This window comes from Lepeophtheirus salmonis, chromosome 13 (assembly GCF_016086655.4).
Source record: "Lepeophtheirus salmonis chromosome 13, UVic_Lsal_1.4, whole genome shotgun sequence".
Classification (NCBI taxonomy): Eukaryota; Metazoa; Arthropoda; class Copepoda; order Siphonostomatoida; family Caligidae; genus Lepeophtheirus; species Lepeophtheirus salmonis.
In genome coordinates this window covers 21,345,806-21,370,390 of record NC_052143.2, presented here as the reverse complement: position 1 = coordinate 21,370,390, position 24,585 = coordinate 21,345,806, and the positions used below count along the sequence as shown (strand labels likewise).

At 31.1% G+C, this 24,585-nt stretch overlaps 1 protein-coding gene across 2 annotated transcripts in view; it reads right to left on the bottom strand.

Moving 5' to 3' along the window:
• LOC121128502 (troponin C, isotype gamma) overlaps positions 1 to 24,585 on the bottom strand; it is a 53,203-nt gene that overhangs the window by 7,952 nt on the left and 20,666 nt on the right. Inside the window, exon 2 of one of the 2 annotated variants that reach the window (XM_040724087.2) lies at positions 12,740 to 12,924. The gene's annotated coding sequence lies outside the window, so the exon portion shown is untranslated. Of the gene's footprint in view, positions 1 to 1,563; positions 1,930 to 12,739; positions 12,925 to 24,585 lie in introns of those variants that run through there. The other variant, XM_040724085.2, reaches the window with a different exon arrangement.

Sequence of the window (24,585 nt, the reverse complement as noted above, 5' to 3'; positions counted from 1 at the left end):
GACCGAGACTAAACTGAATGAAACTGGAGTCTTCAGTCCTAAATAAGAACCATCACAACACTAGTATAATTATGGTATCATTTAAGTACTTCGTTTATTGTATTATTCCCATTGCTAAAATAATATACAGGGTAGATCTTATCTAGTGCTACACATTTTATTACTTTCAATCCGGAATGGCATTGGTTCAAAATCATGGAGAAGGACAATAAGATATCTTATCTCTGAACAGAGCAAGCTGACACGATTGGAAAGAGCAAAAAAGAGTCTATATTTTCTCAAGACCATCCAAAATTCGGGTAAAGTTTTGATCTTTCCTGATAAAAAAACTTTCAACGTTGATGCCACTGTCAATAAGCTGAACAGCCGCTACATCACAATGAACATCCGTACAATGTCTTAGCTTCAGCGAGACTTATCTTCACAGCAAAAACTCTAGCAGGAACTCTAGTCTTGGTTCCTGTGGAGGCTCCCCTCCCATTTTTGTGGAGAGGAAGGGAGCAGCTTAATACAGAGGCTTACATCGAACTTTTGGATAAGAAAGTACTACATTAAACCGAAGAAAATTTCGAGGACAAATTTATTTTCACTCAAGACGGAGCTCCGCGTTATTGCACTGCTAAGACACAGGCCTCCCTCAGACAACTTTCCGGACCTTTCGGATCTCAACATGTGATCACCAACCTAGCCAGATGCGAACTCCTTGAGCTAAGCACGTCTAGAGGAGAGGGTGTGTGATACTTCTCATAGGAGTGTCTAGTCTCTAGAGGCTTCCATTAAGAAAGAGTGAACCAAGCTCGAGTCTGACTACATAGTCAATGTCTACAAGAGATTTAGGCCTCATATGCAGGAAAAATTATTTGAATTGAGACATGTTGAATAAAAGTTGAGTGGATCCCTATTTTTAGATAATTTTGTCAAATAAATGCCCTCACAAAACCTCTCGCTTAAATTTTACTCTGTAAAAATTTAAAAAAAATTAAAATGTGTACCACTAAATAAGATTCACCCAGTAGATTTAAAATATTCTTGAGATTTATTGGTCTGGCCTTGGAATCAATTATTAGATCTTTGGTTGAAAACTTACTCTAAGCTTATAATCGTCGGAGCATAAGTCTATTGGGGAATCAGATCATTTTATTCCCTGACGAATATATTGAGATCTTAATAAAAATACGATGAAACATTATTTATTGAAAAATAACAATTGATTAATTTTATTCTTACTTAATTATGATGATTTAATTTATTACATACTTCAATTTGAAAAATAACTCTACGATGGAATTATCTTTGTCATTTAAAAAAATGTGAAGGTGTGAATGGAATAAATAAAAAAAGAAACAGTTTGAAAGCTTTTTGGAAAGATGATTTGTGATCATTAATTTAATAATCAAAAAATGGTTTAAAGCCTAATAGTGATTTGAAATTCCTCCATACTGAAGGAAACTACAAAACAAATATTAAATACTTGAGATAATGAATGATCTCTTATTTAGCAAGGTGTACAGTTTTTAGCAATCAAACAATTTTTGAATAATGAGAAGAATATATTTAGTCTACCTGAGCAGCTAATCAGAGAATTTGTATCGATTGGGAACACATATGCAAATATTTGGATTTGAAATTTTTTTTTAGTATTCTTTATGCTTCTTCTTAAACCCAGCAACTGAAATGTACCAAAACACAACGTTAGTCAAATATGAGAAGGGGAAGAAAAAATACATGCCCTAAAAATTATACACGCTTAAGTAGGATTCTCAATAAGGAAGAACAAAAGCCTTTCGCTAGCGCCTTCTGGTTTCTCGAAAGAGCAAACACTATTGTAATAGATATAGAGCAAAAATACGTTCGAAAGCACATACAAACATGAACACGATGTATTTTGTGTTCATTAGGAATAAAAAGAGAAATTGAGTACTCGTACTTACATACACATGTAAATCCATGCAGAGCAAAAACTTTTTTAGCTTGATGTCACAAATATTGAACTTGTATTTATAAAAAGCTCAATTCTTCTACAAACAAATAGAATAACTAATATAAAATACAGTTGGAAGGAAATGTTGTATTTAAATGATATCTTAGCTTATTGAATTGTAAGGGAAAATGTAAATTAAATACAAGATTTCATTCCAACTGTATTTTAAATTAGTTGTTCTATTTCATAGGTACAGGGGACAGTTTTATAAAAAACGAAGTCATATATCAATGATACTAATGGGTGCAAGAACAAAACTTCATTTAACAACTTTAATCAATCATCAAAGTTTTTTTATTTTTTCATAATGTTAGTCAACGTTTAAAGTTTTGTTTTACACTGTTTAAAAATCATATGAATCGATTTTTCATTTTTTTGTTTCTCTTAAATAACTTTTATTTGAGAGGTTTTAAAGAAATAGTTACTTCATACAAAAAGATGAAAAAATAAATTTTCAAAATATTTTATTAGCGTGTGCGGAGAAAACATCTTTAAACTTCGTTTTTGCTACATAAATCAAGTTTTTTGTGAATGGGGTAAAACTAAAAAAACCTAAAAAAAAAACAACTAAATTTTCCAAAGTGTATTAGGCGCCAAGAAAAGGTCATCGGAACGTGACCAACGAATTTTGGTCTGCTCACTTTTCGACACTGGCAAGAAATCAACAGAAGAGAAGTTGTTGCCGTGGGTCCAGACCAACCACCAAGACATGAATGTGGGGTTCCAGTTGGATGGTGCGCCTTTACACGCGTCCAAAAAGGCCAAAAAGTGGTTGGAGGACAACCTTCCTTTCTGGCCAAATAACATGTGCCCCCCCCCAACTACTCACCAGATGCCAACGCATTGGACTTCACTTTTTAGGTGCATGTTGAGTACACCGTCCATTACCCAAATATCAACAACCTCAAGGATACTATCAACCAGCATTGGGATGAGGACTACATCTGCCATGGGAGAAAGCTCTTCTGTGGCCACCTGGAAACTATCATTTCTGCCAAAGTAATTTCCCGGCAAGGCTGGGCAAAAATAGGCACACAGATACATACCCTCACCATCCTGCAGCAATCATAATTCTTAAAATTTTACGTTTTTTATTTTTTGCTTTATAGTAAGCAGAAAAATTCTTAATTAATTTTAATTTCTTAATGTCCCGGACAATGCTGGATAAACCTAGTCTAGATATATACTAAGTATCTCGCTCCGGACAAGACAATGTTGAGATTGAAAGCTTCTTAAACCTGGGAACATCCTTTGTCTGAAGAAACAGGGAAAAGCTGGAAGAGTCTCGAAGTGATTATGAATCAAGAACAAAGAGTAAGAACAAGACTTTTTATCATTTCTGCCAAAGTAAAATTCACAATAAGGATGGAGGGATCCAAGGTTAATAGAAATACAAGGTTATACCATAATGTGTTTACGACTTATGTTTGACTTCCATCACGCTTTTAATATTGACGTCATAGTAGATTAGTGGTTGTGGGTTTTGTCAAAATCTGTTTTTCTTGCCCAGCAGTCGGTATGATACATTAAATTGAAAACACTAGCAATGGTGACGTCATAGAATATAAGTGGTTGCGTGGTTTGTCAAAATCTACCTGTCTTGCACAGCAGTTGGTACAATACTTCAGATTGAAAATTCTAGCATGCCCGATCACATGATGGTCTAACCTTGTATTTCTATTAACCTTGGAAGGATTCAGAAACAGTATGTGACATTTGTTCAATCCGTATCTCACGTCTCAGTAGTCATACTTTGAGATACTGGGTCGCCTTTGGATTATATTATATATAGAGAGAGTCGCTCTGTAAAGACTGCAACAAATAGAAAACGCTCGCCCATGTCTTTCCTGACTGCAAGGAACTTCAAATGATATGGCCGGTAATGTCTAATAAAATCACTCACTAATTGGGGAGAGGGCTGACGCAAGAGGAAAAAATTTATAGTTTTAACGATGTGGCTCTTCTGTTCATAATTGGATCCAAATCTATTGCAAAATATGATTGCAAGGTCCAATTTTTAAACGAAAAAACGAAAACAGTTTTTTTAAAATTTGTTTTGTTATTGTTTTATATTTTTTAATTGGATTATTATTTCACTAATTTGTCAAATCCTGTTTTTTGATCATGTTTTTTAGGTGATATTTTTTTATCTCTTTTCTCGCCTCCTTTATTTATTTTACGTTAATCATACTCTGACTATGTATTAATAATGAATTATTGGAAATAAAAAAACAATAACAAAGCATGTGAATCATAAGATGAGATCGTATTTTTTATTTTTTTTACTTTGTCGGACCCAGTGTTTGGCCTCCAAGCTCACTCCTCCTGCAACACAAAATCCGAGCTGATGTCTAGGATCTGGGAGCAATACTAGAATTTGCTGAAGGGCACTGTTATCAAGATCTCCTCCTGTTTCTGAGGTGGAGACAAGGCCGTTATTTCACTCAGTTTTCATTTGGCGTTGGTTTTTATTAAAATCGGATGACTAGTTTAGGAGAACAAAGTGACATTGTGTTGGTTGTTAATCATAAATTGACCTCCGTATGTATGTATTTAATTTAAGAACAAGTCATTGCCCATTTTTACCACTTTTTTTTGCTCTTATTTTTCTGCTATTTTTCTTTGTAAATGCATATATACCTAGTTATATGCCTAGAAATACAATTTGCTTCATAATCAATGAATTATTTATGATTTAAACACTCTATCAAGTGTTCAGTCCATAAATATTTATCATGCATGACTTCCATACTCATTAACTCGATTCCATATAAAAATCACACACAAAAAAAACGAATCAACACCACCATACCTAATTAAAAATAAAAAAAAAAGTTTATTTTGCTTGTCAAGAAAGAGGACACGTTATACGGGCAGTGTCAGTTTCAGAGGAGGAAATTATTATTATTGTAAAATTAATTTATTTTTTCTATAAAATTGTTAAATCTAAGCTTCCTATTGCCCATCATTCGTCTTCAAATACCTGTGAGAAGGAATTCTTACCCAAAAACCAGAGCACTTACTTTACCTTGAAATCCTACATTCCAAGGCATGTATTTAAAAAAAAAATTGAAAGTGACGATCAGAGTAGTAAATTTTAAAGCTATTTTAATATATGCAGCAGCAAGATTGGTTGCTTTTAATATCCAAATACCAACAGTCTATGGATAGTTATAGGATTTATCCTTTGACATGGTGAGGTTATACCTTCTGAATCAGAACCTCATTTGAAAATTTTTCATCATATTGTTAACATTTTTAGAAAAAAGTTCAAAAAGTTTATGACCATGTAAATTTTATTACTGTATTTTATAATAACTTCTTACGTTTTCTGTGTATTTATGTCAATTTTTAAAACTTTCTATAAAAGTTTTTTCATGAATGTTATGGATTCTCTTTTTAGATTTTTAAATGATATGAGGAATATTGCTTAGTGTTTTATAATTTTTAACATTGAGATATAACTAGAGGACGGAAGAACTGGTCCATGGAGGTCTATTTTTAAACTAAAATGTTTATTTGTATTTTTATAATGCAATTCCTCCAGTTATTTATTTAAGTACTAATTTATAAATTATTAAATGTAGTTTTATGTAATAGTTAATAAGAAAGACCACATTGTTAAAAAAAGACATATATAGAGAAAAGAGTGTATATGGTCACCCTTATATATATTATATTAATTCCAGAGGTAATTTTAGTCTCAAAAATGACTGAAAGTAAATATAGCAGGTGGTCCATTGAAAACTAAAGACTTACTAATTTAATAATTAATTAAGCTTGAGTTATTAAAATTAATTAATATTCCGATATATTAAAGCATAAACAATTAGTTACAAACATTTGATCTCTCTTGCTTACATACAAATAGAGAAAATTACACTTGGACGTGATCAATAAATTTCCATTTACACACTCCAAGTCGTTGGACGTCTCCAGGACCACCGTCTACGCCGTCAGCAAGTCCCAAAACGTTAGGGAGGAAGTAGAGATCTGTCAAAAAAGCCAAATTGGACCCGGAGGAGTTAAAGAAATAAACCCAGGTCAATCCCCTAAAGTCCATGAGGGTCCATGCAAGATATATTGGGGTTACTCACAAGACTGTGGAAAGATCCTTGTGAGGGTGGAAGGTCACGTTTGACACCAGCAATGAAAGAAACTCATCTTCTCTGTTGCAAAACTCTTTTGAACTCTTTTTTTACACTTTTGGCCCTCTACATCCCTGATGCCAACCCCCTCGAGTACATTTCTTTGGTGCATATAGAAGCAAAGGCTTACAGTGTCCGTCATCCAAACACTGAGGCCCTCAAAGTCACTGTCGTCCAGCACTGGAACGCCATTAAAGAGGACTACATCTTCAGTGTGTGCCAGGCCTTCTACCACCGCCTGGAAGCCATCATTGCCGAGAATTTTTTTTTTATTGAGAACAGCTATAAATTTTTAAATTTGTTGAAAATTATAACTTTTCGTTAAAAAGTTGTGAATTTTTTAAATTTTTTTCCTCAAAATTTAATTTTTTGAGAATAGCAATACATTTTGAAAAAAATATTCACAAAATTAATATTTTCAATTAAAAAAATTGAAATTTCCAAAATTTAATTGTTTGGAAATTTTTTCCAAAATACACAACTGCTTGAAAGACTTTAAAAAACCAATTTGGTAGATCCTTGGATCTCCATTCCAATAAAATAATGCGTCATATAGTCATTTCCAAGTAGTTTTAAATTTTCTCATGTCTTTCTAAAGTAATTAAGATTACACCAACTTTTAACATAACTTTCCGCGGACTAAGGGCTTGAAGATATTTATTTATTAATTTTTTTATTTTTTAAATAATATTTTAACATTGGAGAATTATATATTAGTTCTTTCCAGATAAACTCAACTCTTAACGTTGAAACAGCAAGTCAAATAAATCTATTTATGGTTAAAATATGTTTTGACACTAAAACACATACAAAAGCCACTTAATTGGTTACAAGTAAAGAAAATAAAAGTCTAGAATTTACAAATTTTTCATTCAATTATTAAACAAAATTAAATATATTTTAGATATAATCATTAATTAAAAGGTATATGTATTATGAATGTATCTTGTTATTATTCTCTTAAAAGATATCTACCTTATGAAATGTTTGTATTAAAAATATTTAATTAAACCTATTGGAACTGTAATTGTCTTTCATAAATAAATGGGATTTAAATGTATTTCACAGTATATAGTATTTATTAAATGATACCACTGAAGGCATTTCAGTCCATTCTAAAAAGTATAAACCATAAATAACAGCATACAAATTTATGAATATTCTAATATATAAGTATAAGGAACAAAGAAATCCTCGTTACACTTTGTGATTCCCTTATTTTTGTATTATACATAAGACTCAATGTTTAAGGATATTATATAAATGACAATTTTTCCCTCAATAGCTGATATACAATACGAGAGTTGTTTGAAAATTCCGTGCAAAGTCCGAAAGATAACCCTACTGATGTGTATCGAGGTTATGTTTAGTTAGTAACATCTTTTCGAAGAACACGAATCAACTTTCAGCCAGATGGGTCTGTTTCTTTAGGTTTGACATTCGTTTGAATCAAGAAAATGGAGTGATTTCCAAAAAATGGACAAAAAAGAAACTAAATTACTAAATTTTAACAGAGAAGATCTTCACAGTCGACAAATGACTTCTCAGGTAATTAAGGTTTTCCCATCTCTCAAACCAAAAGATCATCAAGTCTGTGAGGAGATATCATGGAATCATGACAAATCTCTTAAGGCCAAGGTAATCATGAACTGCCCTCCTGATGGTGATCTCGTCCATATTGAACTCATCAGACAAGCGGCGCATTATTGCCGTTGGATCTTCCTTGATCTTGGCCTCCACGGAATTGAGAAATGTTTCATCTCGTTCCAAACCATTTTCTACACATCCTGCCTTTTGTTTGACTCATTTTCAATACTCCTTGGCCTCCTTGATATTCCGGACTGTCCTCATGGTCACGCTGGCAATGCTTAAGATTATTTTTGGATCAACAACCGCGTTGAGAAGATTCGAAACCCTTTCCCTTTTTTATTCCTGTTCACTCCTGTTTTGTCCGATTTTGATCAAATTAAAACAGTGAGCACGAAAAAAATTAATACATGTATCGGAACAATGCTTGAGATGTCACCTGAAACCTTAATTAGCGCAAAAAAAATATAAATATTGATGACACAGAAAATTTTCCTTTCGCACTCTGTATATATTTGCATAGAAACGGCTCCCCCTCCACTTTTGAATTGGTTCCAGTACTCTTAACCTCCCTCCCCATATACACGGTTACATGTACATTTTCCCTTTTTAAGGTTGGTGCTTCAAAGTTTGAAAACAGCATAACTAAATAACCATAGATTATTTATACGTACTTTCTACTAGAAATATTTAGACTCTACATCAGATGGTTTTGATTTTAGGACTTTAAAATAAAAATATATTATATATTTCCTAAAATGACAAGATTTACAAAAATAAGTCAAATAGATGGGCCTCTATTTTTCGTATGTGGAGAAATAATGCAGGCAATCAAAAAGTTTATGGCTTTCTTCCCATGAATAAAGACAAGAACTATAACGTTATTACGATTTCCATAATGTGATATTATGGTAGAATGTATACACGAACTAACATTAGGAAAAGCAACAGCTTTCATTACAATATTATAATGCCATTATATGTACAATGTATATTTTATACTTTTCTACATTGTAGGTATAAAAATCTTACACAAGTAACTCAAGCATTCCTTGTTCATAATACATTTTTAAAATCAAAAATTGGAATAAAATGTATAACTTAAAATCAAGACTTATTTTTGCAAATGCAATTCATATTTGTATTATAACTCTAGCCATAAAACGAATAATGCTTTAAATTAATCCCTTTGGTATTTTCATAGTACCTTAGGCTGCGCTTTAAGACGGTCGGAGGAGCAATCGACCTCATGTCTTAAATGACAATTAAACTACTCATTATTAAAGATAAGACGGGTTGTTAACCCGGATCCGAAATACACGCAAGGGCGTCTATAGGAATACATTTGGTGGCAGGGGGGCTTGGTTTTTGGATTTATTTTTTTAAAATCAAAAAACTAAGTTTTTTTGAAAAAAACTTCAAAAATCTTCGGGTGTTCACAAAAAATTTAAGTTTTTAGAAAAAAAAATTCATAAGTCCACAGCTGTTGATACAAAATTATGTTTTTGGAAAAAAATTCAATTTTTTTTTCAAAAATCTATTCACAAAAAGTGAAGTTTATTAGAAAAAAAAAAAATCAAAAGTCCATATATACAAAAAAAAATTAAATTTTTTGGAATAAAATTTCTAAAATCTTTACCTGACAAGAAAAAATATAATTTTTGGGAAAAAAATTCAAAAATTAAATGATTTGGCAAAAAAAAAATCCATAGCAATTTAGAGAAAATTAACTTTTTTTTTAAGAAGAAATTTTTTTCAGAAATTTGGATACTTAGGGGGCTACAACCCCTCCAAACCACACCCTGCAGACCGCTCTGACCCGGGTAAACTTGTATTATCCAAGATTATTCGAAAGTTGAACAGGCTTCCGGTACTCGAACTTTGAAACATTATAAAAAGGATTCATGGAATTTGGGGATCTTAATAAGCTTGATTAGTACTTGGGTGACATCTACAACAACAGTATCATCGCGTACGTCGTTTCCTTTATTGTATTATGCAATCTTTCCCCCGAAAAGAAACATGAAAAAGGCCAAAATCAATGGGTAAGTACCAAATATTTATTTTTCTCTCTCTTTATTTCTATCTCTTCTAGTTTGGGCATACCAAATACCTATTTGTGGACTTTTGTTATAAGATCAATTCAAAAATGGGTTTTACCCTTTAAATATTTTAGTGGCCTTTTCTCGAATTGACAACGATATAGAGCGTTTTTGGGGAAGCTTTTTTTAAAATTTAAGTTTAGACTGTCAGCTACTAAACGAGACACTTTTAAACTTTCTGAATATATTTGTCTTGAAGCTATGAACCTTTGAATAAAAATCATCTATTTTCCACTTTAAACAAAGATAATTCGAGTTATAAGCATGATGCAGACATTTTAAAAATGGTTTTAGATTTTTTTAACATTCCGCTTTAAAAGGCTTTAACTTGATTTGTCCCTATCTTTAACACTATGTCCTTAAAACAGCTTTGAACCTTAAAAATAGCTCAAATTAACAAAAAAATGTATTGCCTTTTTCTGATATTTGGAATCAAATTCTACTAAGTTGAGGATATGATGTTCTAATACATAAAAAAAAGTGTGATTTTGTTGGCTAATTATAATGAGCCCATTTTTTCCAACTACGGAATTATTATGCAATAGTTGTTGAGAATTACTTACAACTTAAAATGAACTAATTCTAATTCCACCAATCAATGTTAAAAATATTGTGGTCATACGGCGTTATCTTACCAACTCAAAAAACTTACACTGTTTGGCTGTTGTCGATGTTTCTTCTTATTTTCTTCTAATCAGTGTTATTTTATTGATTGATTGGATTCGAATAAGTTCTTATTAAGCAGTAAACAAATGTCAGCTATTAATTATTGAAAATTAATTCCATAGTTGGAAGAATTGACTAATTACCAACTGATTTTGACCTTTTATCTATTTCCTTTGTGAGGAAAAGTTGCCAATAACGATGTGTCAATTTATTTTTTATAACAATAATTATGGTCTTACAGAGAAGTTGTTTACATTTTTAATAATTACTTATTCCGAAACAATGAATAACCCAATGTTATTACTACACAGAGGTGTGAATAAGTATTTACACTAGTTTTGATTTAGATGTACATCTTTATGGCGTTATTTTTTTATTGATTGTTGTTGTTTCTAAGTAGCCACAACAAAAATAAATAATATAAATAAGAAAATATTCAAAAATAGCTGCTCCAAATTATTATTTAAAAAAAACTATGCCCAATAAAGAAATATATACAATCATATATTTTAAAGTTTAGTGTAAATACCTCTGCACACATCCGTATTGTAATGAAATTTGGTTATTCCTTGTTTCGGAATCAGTAAAATGTAACCATAATCCGAATCCTATTGTATTAAGGTACGAACATTGCTCATAAAATTTGAGACAAATATCAGTCTAATTAATTACACTAAGTTTAGGCTATAAACTAAACTACAATTCAAAAAAAACATTTAGTATATATAGTCATGTTTAAGATTTAATAACATAATGATATTTTTATCATTATGCTGATGAGAAGAGAAAAAAAACATTATTAATTTCGTTTTCTCGAATCAACCTTTCTTATTTGTAGAAACAACATGTGGGGCTGGGGTAATAATGGATTGAACTTCAATTTGCTGCCCTAAATTGAAAAAGATACAATGCTTATTTATATATTTAACAATATTATAACCACTATAAAACGAAGGGTATCATGGATAAATAGAGTTACATGCAGAAATGGTATATATAAAGGAGTGCGAGGAGAAGGTGGGTACAAGACATATGGTACACCTGAATCAAGACCATGTTTAATATAAGATGATTGTTATATGATTTTTGGGGGAAAATGAATTAATACTATTAAAAACAAAACCTTATAAGTATCAATGCAATTACCAAGTGGTCCTTTTAAATATGAACATTTTGAATTTTAAACTTTAACAAGATATAATTTATTAATTAACTATAGAATTTCAAAAAAATGAATGGCATTACTAAATGTGTGTCTGAGCTCTATGCATCATCAATAGCCCCCTTAATTTACAATAATGGCTTCCAGGTAAAGGTGTAAGGCCTGGCATCTGCTGCTGATGTAGTCCTCTGACATGGCGTCCAAGACATGGCTGGAAGTGGCTTTGAGTGTCTTTGTATTTGGATGAAGGACACTGCAGACCTTTTCCTCGACATGAAACCAAAAGGTGTGGATGAGGGGGTTGGTATCAGAGCTGGTGGGGGGGGGGGGAGGACAAAAGTGTCAAAAAAGAGTTCAAAAGAACTTAATAGAGTCTTGCAACAGAGGAAATGGGGTTCTTTCATTGTTTATGTCAAAAGTGGCCTCTCCACCCTCACAAGGCACTTTCCACCCACTTTTTTATAGTTTTCTGCACAGTCTGGTGTGAAACCCCAAGATCTTTTGCATGCCCCCTCATGGACTTATGGTATTGGCCTGGGCTGTTTTCTTTAACTCCTCCAGATCCAACTTGGCCTTTTTTACAGAACCTTCTTCCTCTCAAACGTTTCGGGAATTACTAACGACGTAGACGGTGGTTTTGGGGACGACTAACTCCTTGGAGTTCGCGAATTGCTCAAGGGTAACTTTCTGAACTTGTACGTAAGTTAAAGAGCTCAGGTTAGTTTACTTTTATAGCTAATTGTTTTTGCTTTAACATATCGAAATATAACTTAATTTTAATTAATCAACCTTCATTAATTATTGGATTAGTAAGTTTTCAGATTTCAATGGACCCCCCGGGAGTACAGGGAAAATATTAAAATTATATATAAATTCAAATAGATATTTAGTTTATTGTCCAATTTTAAATCAAGTTACACCAAAGAAAGGCGACATTAGAGGAAGATGTTCACACACCCACGAATAATAAATAATCAACAAAAGAGAAGAAAGAGGACATACATCAACCGTTTTCCTTTTTTTGATCGCTATGCTTCGTTTTTTCTTTACACATACCCCTTCTTTATTATTATGTATTTAAGTTATTTCAAACCTGTTGCCTGGGATAATGACTTTATGCGTCTTGAATTATTCATGGTTTGTTATTCCTTTGATTTGACAAATGGGAAAATAATTGGACGACCACAAATGAGTTATACATTAGTAGAAACTTGAAAAGACTTTAAAGTTCAACCTTGCGTATTGGTACTTTACATTGATTAAAGATGGACGAAGTACCTACATGAGAAAAAAAAGTATTAATGATATTGGAGAATATATTATGAACCTAAATATCTATGTACAGGGGCGTCTGCTGGATTATATACATATTACTTTTTAGGGGGGCATGGTTTTTGGAATTTTTGTAAATTTATAATTTTTATAAAATAAACAACTAACAGTTTTAAGATAAGAAAAGGAAAAACGGTTTAGTACTTTCGTTCTTTTTTTCTTCTTTTTTTCATTACCCTATAGATGGACGTGGTATTAACATCCGCTCTGAATGATGAATTCCCCCATATTTTTGGTTTATTTATTGGAAAATGTTTAAAAAAAGTTTCGAAGAATTTAATTTAAAATATTCTCTATATACTACTATTGATGGTTCTCTTCTCTATAGCCATAATTCATTTTCTCCTTCAAAAATAATATAACAAGCAACAGGGCCTTGATTTAGGAGTATACTAAGCAGTTATGTACATCCAGTGAATTTTTTTACTGGCTCCTATTTTTGGAATTGGTAATTTGAAGAATAAATTTTATTTTTTATAGAAGTTGTCATTAAAATTATTTAATTCCTGTGTAATCAACATCCTTCTAAAATATATTAAATTATATTCAAAGCCTGATTAAACATTCTTGTGTGCTCATAAAAGATGGAACTTAATCCAGATGATTTGTTGCGGAGTTATAATTGGAAGTCCTTGTTGGACTCAGAGTAGAATTGGGGATCGACAACAACGTAATTCTATCAAATGTTCTTGTTTATTTCCTTATCTTTTTCTTCCCTTGCCACAGATGATTGTAGCTGATCTAATGAAACGTTATAATATTACAGAGTGCGTGGACAAAATCTGCCACATCAAAAAACAACAACTACAAGCTTATTTTATAATATTTATTGACAAAATATAAATGAATATCTTTATTAGGATATAGAGCAGCTATCTATTTAATGTAGTTGCCGTCTGCAGCCAAAACTCTTTCAATGCGGCTACGAAACAGAGAACAGGCATTTTGGATCTGCGCTTCTTCTATGTCACTGAATTTCTCCTTGATGCAGTTGATGAGAGACTGCTTGGTGTTGTGGGAGGAGATAAAGTAGTCCAATGGGTTCAAATCCGGTGATGAGGGAGGCCAAGAGGAGAAGGGTACGAACGCAAAAACATTACTTTTCAGCCATTCTTGCGTCCCCTTAGCTTTGTGGGCCGGAGCCCAGTCCTGCTGCTACGTTAAAATGATGCTATCACTACAATTGGTAAACAATAACTGAAGCCTATGACCCGGGAAAAATTTTAACACGAAAAACAGACAGATCAGACATCAGCTGGTGGAGTAATGTCGTCTTTAAAATGTGACAGATTTTGTCCACGCACCCTGAATATATTATCAGTTTTTTTTTAACTTACCCATTGTACACAAGGGGCGTCCGCAGGATTATACTAGGTATGTGCCTATGAAATGAGACTTTTGGCTATTGGTCCCTAGGTGTCACCAGTTAGATATTATAAACCGGTCCAAAAATCTAAATGCTTATTTCCAAATGTGTCAACAATATTTAGTTTATTGTTTGCATAGTTTCATTCAACAACACACTTTTTTCACTCGTAAAAAGGTCTCCTTTGTGCCTACAAGCTACGATGTGCGAACATCATTGATTTTCTGTTACCAATTGAAGAAAACGTTTCTCAACCCCATCAAATACTTGTAAAATTTTACGGTAGACATGCTCTAAGCAGAGCACAGTGCTTCAGGTGGTGTGAAAAATTCCAAAGGGGTGATTTTGGCGTGAGAAATGGAGAGTGCAGCTGGCCACTGAAAAAGTTTAAAGAACCCTAATTGCAAGCATTGCTCGATGAAGATGATCACCCAACGCAAGAACAGCTAGCAGAAAAATTGGGTTTTGACCGTCGGATCGTTGGAAAACGTTTAAAAGCAATGGGAAAAGTTTTAAAGATCGGTAGATGGGTGCCAAATGAACTGAATGAAAGGCAGCAAGAAAACCAAAAAAACATTTGTGAAATGCTGCTCGCCCGGTACAAAAGGAAGGCGTTTTGCATGGAATCGTAACTGGCGATGAAAAGTTGGTCTATTTCAAGAATCCGTAGTGAAAAAGGGAATATGTTGACCGTGGCTGCAAGGCCAAACCGACTGCAAGGCAGATAGTTTCAGAAAGAAGCCAATGCTGCGTGTGTTTAGGGACCAGTGTGGTGCCATATGGTATGACCTTCTACTTCCCGGTCAAACTGTTAATGGTAATCGCTGCCAACAACAATTGACCAATTTGAACCATGTTGTACAACAAAAACGCCCAAAATATAAAGCCAGGCAACACAAAGTAATTTTCCTTGATGACAACGCACCACCGCATCGCTTTCTAACCACCCACCAGCTTGTTGAATCGTACAACTGGGAAGCTCTTGCTCAAGCGGCTTACTCACCAGACCTAGCAACTTATTTGCATCGATGGGCCATGCACTCAATGATTTATGCTTCGATTCTCACGCTGAAGCCAAAAAATAGATCGATGGCTGGTTTGCAGCCAAAGACGAACGTTCAACTTTTTTTAAAAGTCTCATTTCATAGGCACATACATACCATATACATTTTTTTTGTGGGTTTGAATTTTTTTGAAAAAAACATCCAAAAATTAAAATTTTCAAAAATTCATAGCTATTCAGAGAAAGTTAAATTTTTTGGAAGACAAAAATTGAAAAACTTAATTTAATTTGATATATTAAATATTTTGAAAAAAAAATCCTAGTTAAGAGGAAACATTCCTTAATTTGGATTAGGCTAAAGCCCCTCCAGCCCAACCCTTGCAGACACCCCTGTACACAGAATTTTTATCACTGATCATAAGTCTCCCCCCTTCTCCTCACACTCTACAAAATATCCACTCTAAATAATATAGGGTCGCATTATACATTTTGTGTACACAAAACATAAAAACTTCGTTCTTTTTTTTTATAGTATATTTTGTCCTTCTTTTTTTTTTTTTATATCGTGTAAACTTTTGAACCATAAAATTAAAATTAATTTGTTGTATTATAATTGTTTCTAGTGATAAAGGAACCAAAAAATAAAATCCCTATGCCGATTTGATTCCATTATAAATGACCATTGCCGATTCCAATTCCTTACTATTTCAAATAAAAGTCAAAAAATACCATTTCGGAAACAGGAGCGTCCACAAGATTATATACAATTATTATTTTTTTGGGGCAGGGTGTGGGGCTCCTTGATTTTTATTATTCTTTAAAAAACCTAAAAATTGAAATTTTTTCGAAGAAAATTTGTAAAATAAAATTTCTTATTTCCTTATTTTGGAAAAAAAAAAATCAAATATTCAATTTTATAATACATTTTTTTTCAAAAATCTAAAACTTTTCACAAATTTAATTTTTGAAAAAAAAATTCTATCAAACAGTTGGTATCTTAATGTTTATGTGTTTGTATGAAACAATAAATATGTTGTTTTCGTCCAAACGTGTTCTTTAATTACCCCTTAAATCATTACATTAAATATAATATATACTTCTATGCTATACTACTATATTTGTTAATAACTTATTATTATTTTATCAAGTTGTCATGCGAAATTTAAGATAAGATATGTTGCGAATTTGCAAAATTTGAAGTTTTGTCTCTTTTTTTGTATTATATAACTATCCCTCTATAACTTTTCAATAAAAAATTATTTAAAGAGATATGAAAAAAAATATATCGGATATTAAAATACCAAATTTTATTCAGTGACTTCAATACTGTGTAAAATCAAATCTGTATGATGAAACAAAAGTAAAACTCTTCTGATTTATAATACTTATTTTATTGTATTTTGAAAAAAGAGAGTTATGTTACTGGTTAAAGCTCTGTATGTGATCATCTGTAAATTGCACGGGTTCGATAACTATTTGAAAGCAATAATAAATACACTTATTTATTTGCGCGAAGATTTTAAATCATAAAGTTTACAAATCTCATAATAAATTGAAACTATAAATCAATGTGAGGAACGGAGATTATCTCCTTGGCTTTTGAAAACTAACCTCCCCCTCCCCATCCTGCAAGATATTGTTTTTGAGATACCGGAAATGTCATTTTTTCTCAATGACGTATGCAATTTTTCACCTTGTTAATTTAATTATAATGATGACATGGTTGTTTTGTAGTTAGTCATAGTGTGAGAACATAGTCATGAGAATCCAGTGTAGAATGGACATGCTATAAAACCAACTATCAACATGGTAACCCTGACATTTTGAAGAATATTTTGGAGGAGAAAAAGAATAATGCTTATGATGTTTCATTTGATTGAATACAATCAGCTGTGACAAAAGAGGAAGGAGAAAAGGGTAGAAACCAGGACATTTGCTAGAAAAATCCAATATCGATCCCCAATTCTACTCTGAGTCCAACAAGGACTTACAATTATAACTATGCAAGAAACCCTTAGGGTTACGCTCGGTCTTTTATGAGCAAACTTGAACGTTCAATCAGGTTTGGAATATAATTGAACCTATTTAAGAAAGGATGTTCCCTACTTAGGAATTAAATAATAATGCGGTGGAAAACAAAATTCATTCTTCAGATTACCAATTATTAATAAACAGCCCAGCTTACAAAAACACCAGATTTAAATCATTGACCATACTGTAATATTTATGGTACCGTCAGTTATGGCCTAGTTGCCTACTTAACATGAAGAATAAATTATTACGTGTCATCGTTTGGCTTATAACTTTAGTGCTACTTTATATTCCCAGAGCAATCTTTCATCCTATAACAATAAAAGTGGAAACTAACATTCCACATCAGTATTCTAATTCCAATTTTATTCAGACTACTTTCATTGCTCTAAAGAAGTCATAAATTACTTTTCAGTGCATAAGAGTCCCTTAATAGGGATGGTTTTAAGGGGGATCTGAGAAAAAAATAATTTTTTATAAAAGGCCATTAAAATAGGAACAAATATTAATTCCTAAAAAATGTCATTTCATGAAATATGGACGTAATTTAAAAAAAAACTGAGCATTATATTTTTTTTAATTTAACGTAATTCTATTACTCGGTTGAAAAATTTTAATAAAAAAGGTCAATATTTTTTTGCTTTAAAAAAATTAATTTAAAAAATAGTAAAGATATCTTTTTTTTTATAGTAAAAGAGGAAAAGTGCCCACCCATTTATCTTTGCCCTACACCGATCTCACAGTGTAACTAACGGACCCTGTCTATTGATAAAATTGAAATAAGTTTTACTTCCTCAAATCTCCAGTGTAATCTATAAAAAATAAACTCTATAAATTTATTGACAACAAAATATAATGTGTCGAAAAAAAATATTGCCAAAACTCGAAAAGAATATCTACAAGAAGATTAATATCAAGCCATATTCACTAAAAATATATTTTTAGTTACGTGATTATGTTTGGATTAAAGTTTGATTACAATTTATTAAGTTAATTGTGTTCAATTGAAAACTTGATTCAATGACGTAACATATAACGGATTGAATAGTCGTAGAGAAATAGATTACCTCTATTTTTTTAAACGTATTAACTATGTTAATAATTAATTTTCTCCTAATAAATACTTTTCACATTAAAACTTCATGATTTGTATTTAATTATACCTTCTACATAATTGAAGACTAGTTTAGCAGCATTTGAAATTAAAGTTTTCGATTAAAATTTATGTGGAAATTTTAAAAACACAAATTTGAACTTATATAAATGTTAAAAACAGCGTAAAATATTAATGGTAAGACTTGCAATCAACGAAACATTATAATTATTTAATGAGGCTTTCAATTAAGATAAGCTAGGTTTCAACAATTGATACGAGGGGAAACAATAACTATGTATGTAGGTGTGTGTGTGAACACTTCGAAAATGAATTGATTATTAATAATTTATTTATTTCAACTGTCTAATTATGCATAGATAAATTACAAGTTTGATTTGTCCCCAAAAGTCACTTAATATATGTACAAACATATGCAGTCTCTGAAGCATGGAAAGTAATAAGAATTGAGTCAACGCTCTCAAGACACTCTTCATTAAATAATACGATGGACGACTTATAAGGAACACATATATATTATTAGAAAATACTTATTACATACTACTCTAATAACAATAAAAGGTGACAGGTTATTTATACTCCTAAGATCAAACATGGTGACATAAGAAGTCTCCTTCAAAAGAAGACAAATAGTGACAGCAAGTAAAAGCTCTAATGAGATACTTAGACAAATATGAAGATGAAGAGGAGGCTCAGTGTATCTTCAGATAAAAACAGACATATATTATGCTGATGACTAAGGCATTCATCTCATTATTGTGATTACTTTGGGAAGAGACTGAGAATGTTGACCGGGTGCATTGAATATAAAAGTACATTTGCTCATTGTGTACCCTTGATATGTACATAAAACTCATTTAGGTAGATTGAAAGATCTCAACAAACAATCCTTATTATGCAATGTAACTTTGAGAAAATGGAAACAAATTCATTAAATTGTAATTATGAGAGTGGATGTACCATTGGGAAAAATGATTAGTAAGTATTGCTTTACAATTGCCCTACATTTTAATTTGAGAATGGAGTCCCATTTCTAAGATATGCATTATTATTTTATGGACGTTAAAAAACTTTTACGATATTAAAAAGACTGGTAGCTATAAATAAGCATTTGTTAGAATAATATTTATATTTAAGGTCAGTATTAAAAGCTATAATTTAGAGTATTAGTGACCCTAATACCAACTTCTTGTCTACTTAAATAAGTTATTATTATGTCAAACTTAATATATAAGTCGTAAATACTAAATAATTTATATTTTTAGATGCTTTAATAAATACCTCTTATCATTGAATGCTGAATATGATCCCTTTCCTACAAAAGGTTCTGTGATTAAAGGGAACAAAGTTCCGAGACTAAAAATTTAATTTATTTTATTGAATTATAAATAGTACATTTTTAATTTAACATAATTTTATATAAGAAATCAAAATTTTTGTATACAAATGATTGCTTCATATGGAAGAACATAAATAATATTATTGCGATACTATTTTTTTTATTTATTCATATTATTTATAAGATATTTATTTACATTAATTATAACTAAATATTTATGGATATATTTTTGTATTATATATTTTCCAAGGTGACTATATAGTCACCTTACATTTTACACATATACCTAGATAGTATCATGCAACTTCTCCTCCGATAAGAAATAGAAAAAAAAATGCCGAAGTCAGCTGGTAATTACCCAATTCCTTCCAAAGATAAATTTTTTATTCAATTATAATTGTTTGGATTTGTTCACAGCTTAAAAGGAGATATAACTAATTCAACCAAACAAGAATAAGAAGCCCTTTAGCTACTCGGAACTCTGATACAACTGTATCACCCTGGTGACATAATAAAATTAGGGAAAAACGCTGCAATTGTGCAAAAAAAAAAAAAAAAAAAAAACTCAGAAAATTGACTTATTGATTAAAATTAATTTATTTTTTATAATATATATTGTATTTTCTTTATAGGAACAGAAGTACAAGAACCGAGACAGATAAGCAATATATCGCATTCTAGATTCGGATCAAGAACCGGAAACGCTTTAACCGCTAGAACTACTACACCGATAAGGGCACAACCTTGTATATAATGTATCTTGACCAGTGACGATATGTAAAAATTAACGTAGTACCACTGACAATTTGAAGGATATTTTGGAGGGCAGCAGCTAAGCTATCATGACATATTATTAGATCAGGTGCAAACAGCCTAGGGAGAAGGAAATAAACGCAAATCCTACTCCGTACATAGCATAGACACATAGACTGGATTCACTACAATATTGATCCTCAATTCTCCTGTTTTATAACATATTTTATACATCTATAATCTTAAGGATTAGAAAAATCAACAGCTGACCAAAAATATAAATGTTCTTATTAGTGGGACAACACCATAATATAAGTTTAAATACTCAATTAATTAAAAATTGATAATTCGCGGGAATGCAATCAATCTCAATTCCCAGGCCATGAATTAGGTTGGTCTACAATTTACATTTTATGAGTAAACAAAAACAAATTGGTGTATATTTGTTGGAACAGATGATAAATCGAGTAATAACACGCATAACTTATTCAAAGCTACTTCAATTAAAGAGCTAATTCACCCTTAAATAATATAGTAACAATAAACATTCATTAAGTGGAGTTCAATTACATCTAACGTAAAGGATTGGAAACTTTTTTTGCTACAAAGAATGGAGGACACACGACCCTGGGAAAGAGACAAAGACTGCATCTGTTGTTTGTTTATTATATGTATATTGTAAATATATACCTAGAAAGCTTTGATTATAAAAATAAGTAGCAACAAACAAACGTGATGTAACAAATAAACTACAAAGTTTGAATATTGGAACAGCATATTACAAAATATGTATATAATAAATATATTATATATATTGTCTATTATATGTGATTGGATAAGCTTTCAGAGCAAATAATTGAATCATGAAAATAATAGTCCCAAGGCAGTTGTCCTTTCATTATTTAGACAGAATAAAGCTATAAAATAATTGTAAATACACAAAGAGAGATAAAATTAGAACAAACGTGTGTTTGATTTACATTGACCCGTTTTAGTTCCGTTCAATGACTTATCGTTGTCATTTTCAAATTAAAACTATGAAGGACTGGCACCCACTGCAGATGTAATCCTCTTTCTTGGCGTCCTAATTCTGACTGACAGTGACTTTGAGGGACTCAGTGTTTGGATGACGGGCCTTTCCCTCGACATACACCCAAAAGGTGATTAGCCTGGGATGTTTTTAACTCCCCCGGGTCCAGTTTGGACTTTTAACACTACATCATGTTATCAATAAGAGAATGCAAAGCCATTGTAGAGTTTCAAGGAAGATACTTATTTTTGGGGTTGTGTATTTATCATTTAAGTTACTCACTATCCTAAATACTAATACTAATAGATAAGAGCTGAAGTTTCTTAAAACCTTGTGCTCGAATTAGCTTTAAGTAGTACTTGTATTATAATGTTAGAATAGTAACTTCCTAAGAGGGATGTGATATGTACATTGCAATTCATCCGATATAAAAAAAAACAAAAAACGATTGTAACCTCTAAAGCATTAAACCAATTAGTATTAGAACTACGAGATCAATAGTTCAAAATGTATTGTACCACAAAAAAAAAAAAAAAAAAAAAAAAATGTCCGCTAGAGGTACTATTTTGTTATCATTCTAAGAGAAAATTATGAGTTATCTTTTAGATTTTAGAAGATGTTCATTAAAAGTCGGGAAGACGAAAAAAATGTAAGGGGAAATATATTGTTGGTTGACTAGGTTCATTAGAGATAAATGATAACTTTTTACTTCATTTTTGGGGAGCTCAAGTTGAATTATGACTCAAACTGTGTGGCTTTACGTGACAATAATGAAATGTTCCGTATAGGGAACAAAATGCCTTGAAGTTTTGGTTAGATTTTAAGATTCATACATTAGTTATCAGTCTTATTGAAGACAAACTCAAAACACACCATTATTACGGAATCAATTTCATCAGATTTAAAGCTTTAATAGCCTCTAATCAGCCCTCCCCCTCTCAATAACAAAACCGTGAGAGCGGCACTGCTACACAAAGGCGTTTGAATTTAATCATGGCTGGTCCGTCCATGGATGAGATTTAATGCTAGTTTCTAGTCTTTTTAAAAATAATTGATTGATCGAATCACTTTCAAAAAATAAAAGAATAATAAGAGCTACATTTATTGCACATTTTTTAAATAAATTAGTTAATTAAGTATTATCAGGACCAAACAGATTAATCAAGCATAACAGAGAAAGATAAAATTTCAAAAATGGTCAATGATAATTTCAATGATTAATTTCATTATTTATTTTTTTTATGTCGTTTTTTCCCTTAGAAATGTCTGTTTTTGTTTATTAGTAACAAAAAGTGTTTTGACAAATTTTATCCGATTATCAATTATTCTCAAACTGTGTATAATCAACTGATATATCATTCAAGCCCTAATAATATCCATCTCTATTAAGCATGCACATTTTTATGCCTTCCAACTTGCATATGAATTGTTACATCATATTTGCACAACAATGCTTTTGTGTATGTATATTGTGTTTTAAAGAAAATGCACTAAAGCCAGCTCATAAATCATTAAGACTATTGTTCTACTCACGTATGTACATTAAAATCCCTGATATATTCTGCGGCAAACAAGGATAGAGTGGATATTGAACATTATACATAGTACTAACATATTGTTGTATGTACTAGGACAGTGGTTCCCAAACTTTTTTTTCGTTCGACCCTTAAAATATGTGGCTAGACAATGTGTGACGCTTACACATCTCATTTTATACAAATAAATGACTTAGAGGCCATATATCAACCTATAAAGTTAAACCCGGAGGCAAATAATTTAAGTTATTTGACTATATTGCTCAAAATAAAGATTTTAATCCTACGTATATTGAAAAAAATAGCAACAAAATAAGAAATACAACGAGGAAATAATCAAATATATTGTAAGTATAAAATCAGCAATATATCTACCACTTGGAATAATTTATATACTATCAATTATAATTATTCTTCCAGTTCGCACGATAGATGATTACCTTTAGCTTTAAAAGAGCCGTTTCCATCTATGTTTTTATTTAGCACTATCTTCTGGAAAATACTTTTTAAAATAATCCAGAAGAGACTTATAAAGAATATGTAAATTTATCATTATTTAAGTTTTGATGCACTTAAAATAATGTCAATTTAAATCATATATAATAATTTTTTTAAATCATCTTACAAGCCCTCCTTTGAGTCCTCCAACCCTAGTTTGGGAAGCACTCTACTATGGTAGGTATTTATTTTGATATTTTACTTAACAAGAAAAAGTGAGGGTCAAATTCCTTGTTTTCACTTGTAAATACTTTGAAGTTTTTTTAAGTGTATGTAAATAAGCATAATGGTTTTTTTTCTCTTCCTTTTCTTTCAAAACGGATTTCCTTTAATGTCAATTGATGACTTTGTACCTTAAAATAATACAAAAATTTCCTAATTTTGATTAAAGTTGTAAAATCAAATCAATTGTTAGCTTTTTCAATGGTCATTGATTTGAATATATTAATGAAATATTAGCTTACTTGTTTAGCCCAAGGTGTTTAATATTTGTGGGTGCAGCTAAGAAACTTATTTTTTGATTTGATAGTTTCAGAAAAAATAGTAAAAAAAAGATATTTCATTTTGTACATTCATTCTATCCGATGACTGTAATAGAACTTATTTTGATTCTATAAGGGATTGTAACATTTAGATTGTATCTATGTGATTCTTAAGTTTGTATTACCATTAGTATAATGCCATTTGTATATTCAAAACCATATAATAGGGTAATAAAATAAACTTTTAGTCCTAGTATGCGTTTCATTTTTTACTCAAACTACTTTTAAAAGTTCAATTTTATTTGTAATATGAATAAAAATTATCCAAACAATTTAAGAATGTTAGCTTGTAAAAAAAAATAGTTAGCCTATAGTACATAATTTAATTATACACACATGTTTCTTTGATGAGAAACAAATGTATCTATATTTTAGAAAGCCATACTTTAGTTTACG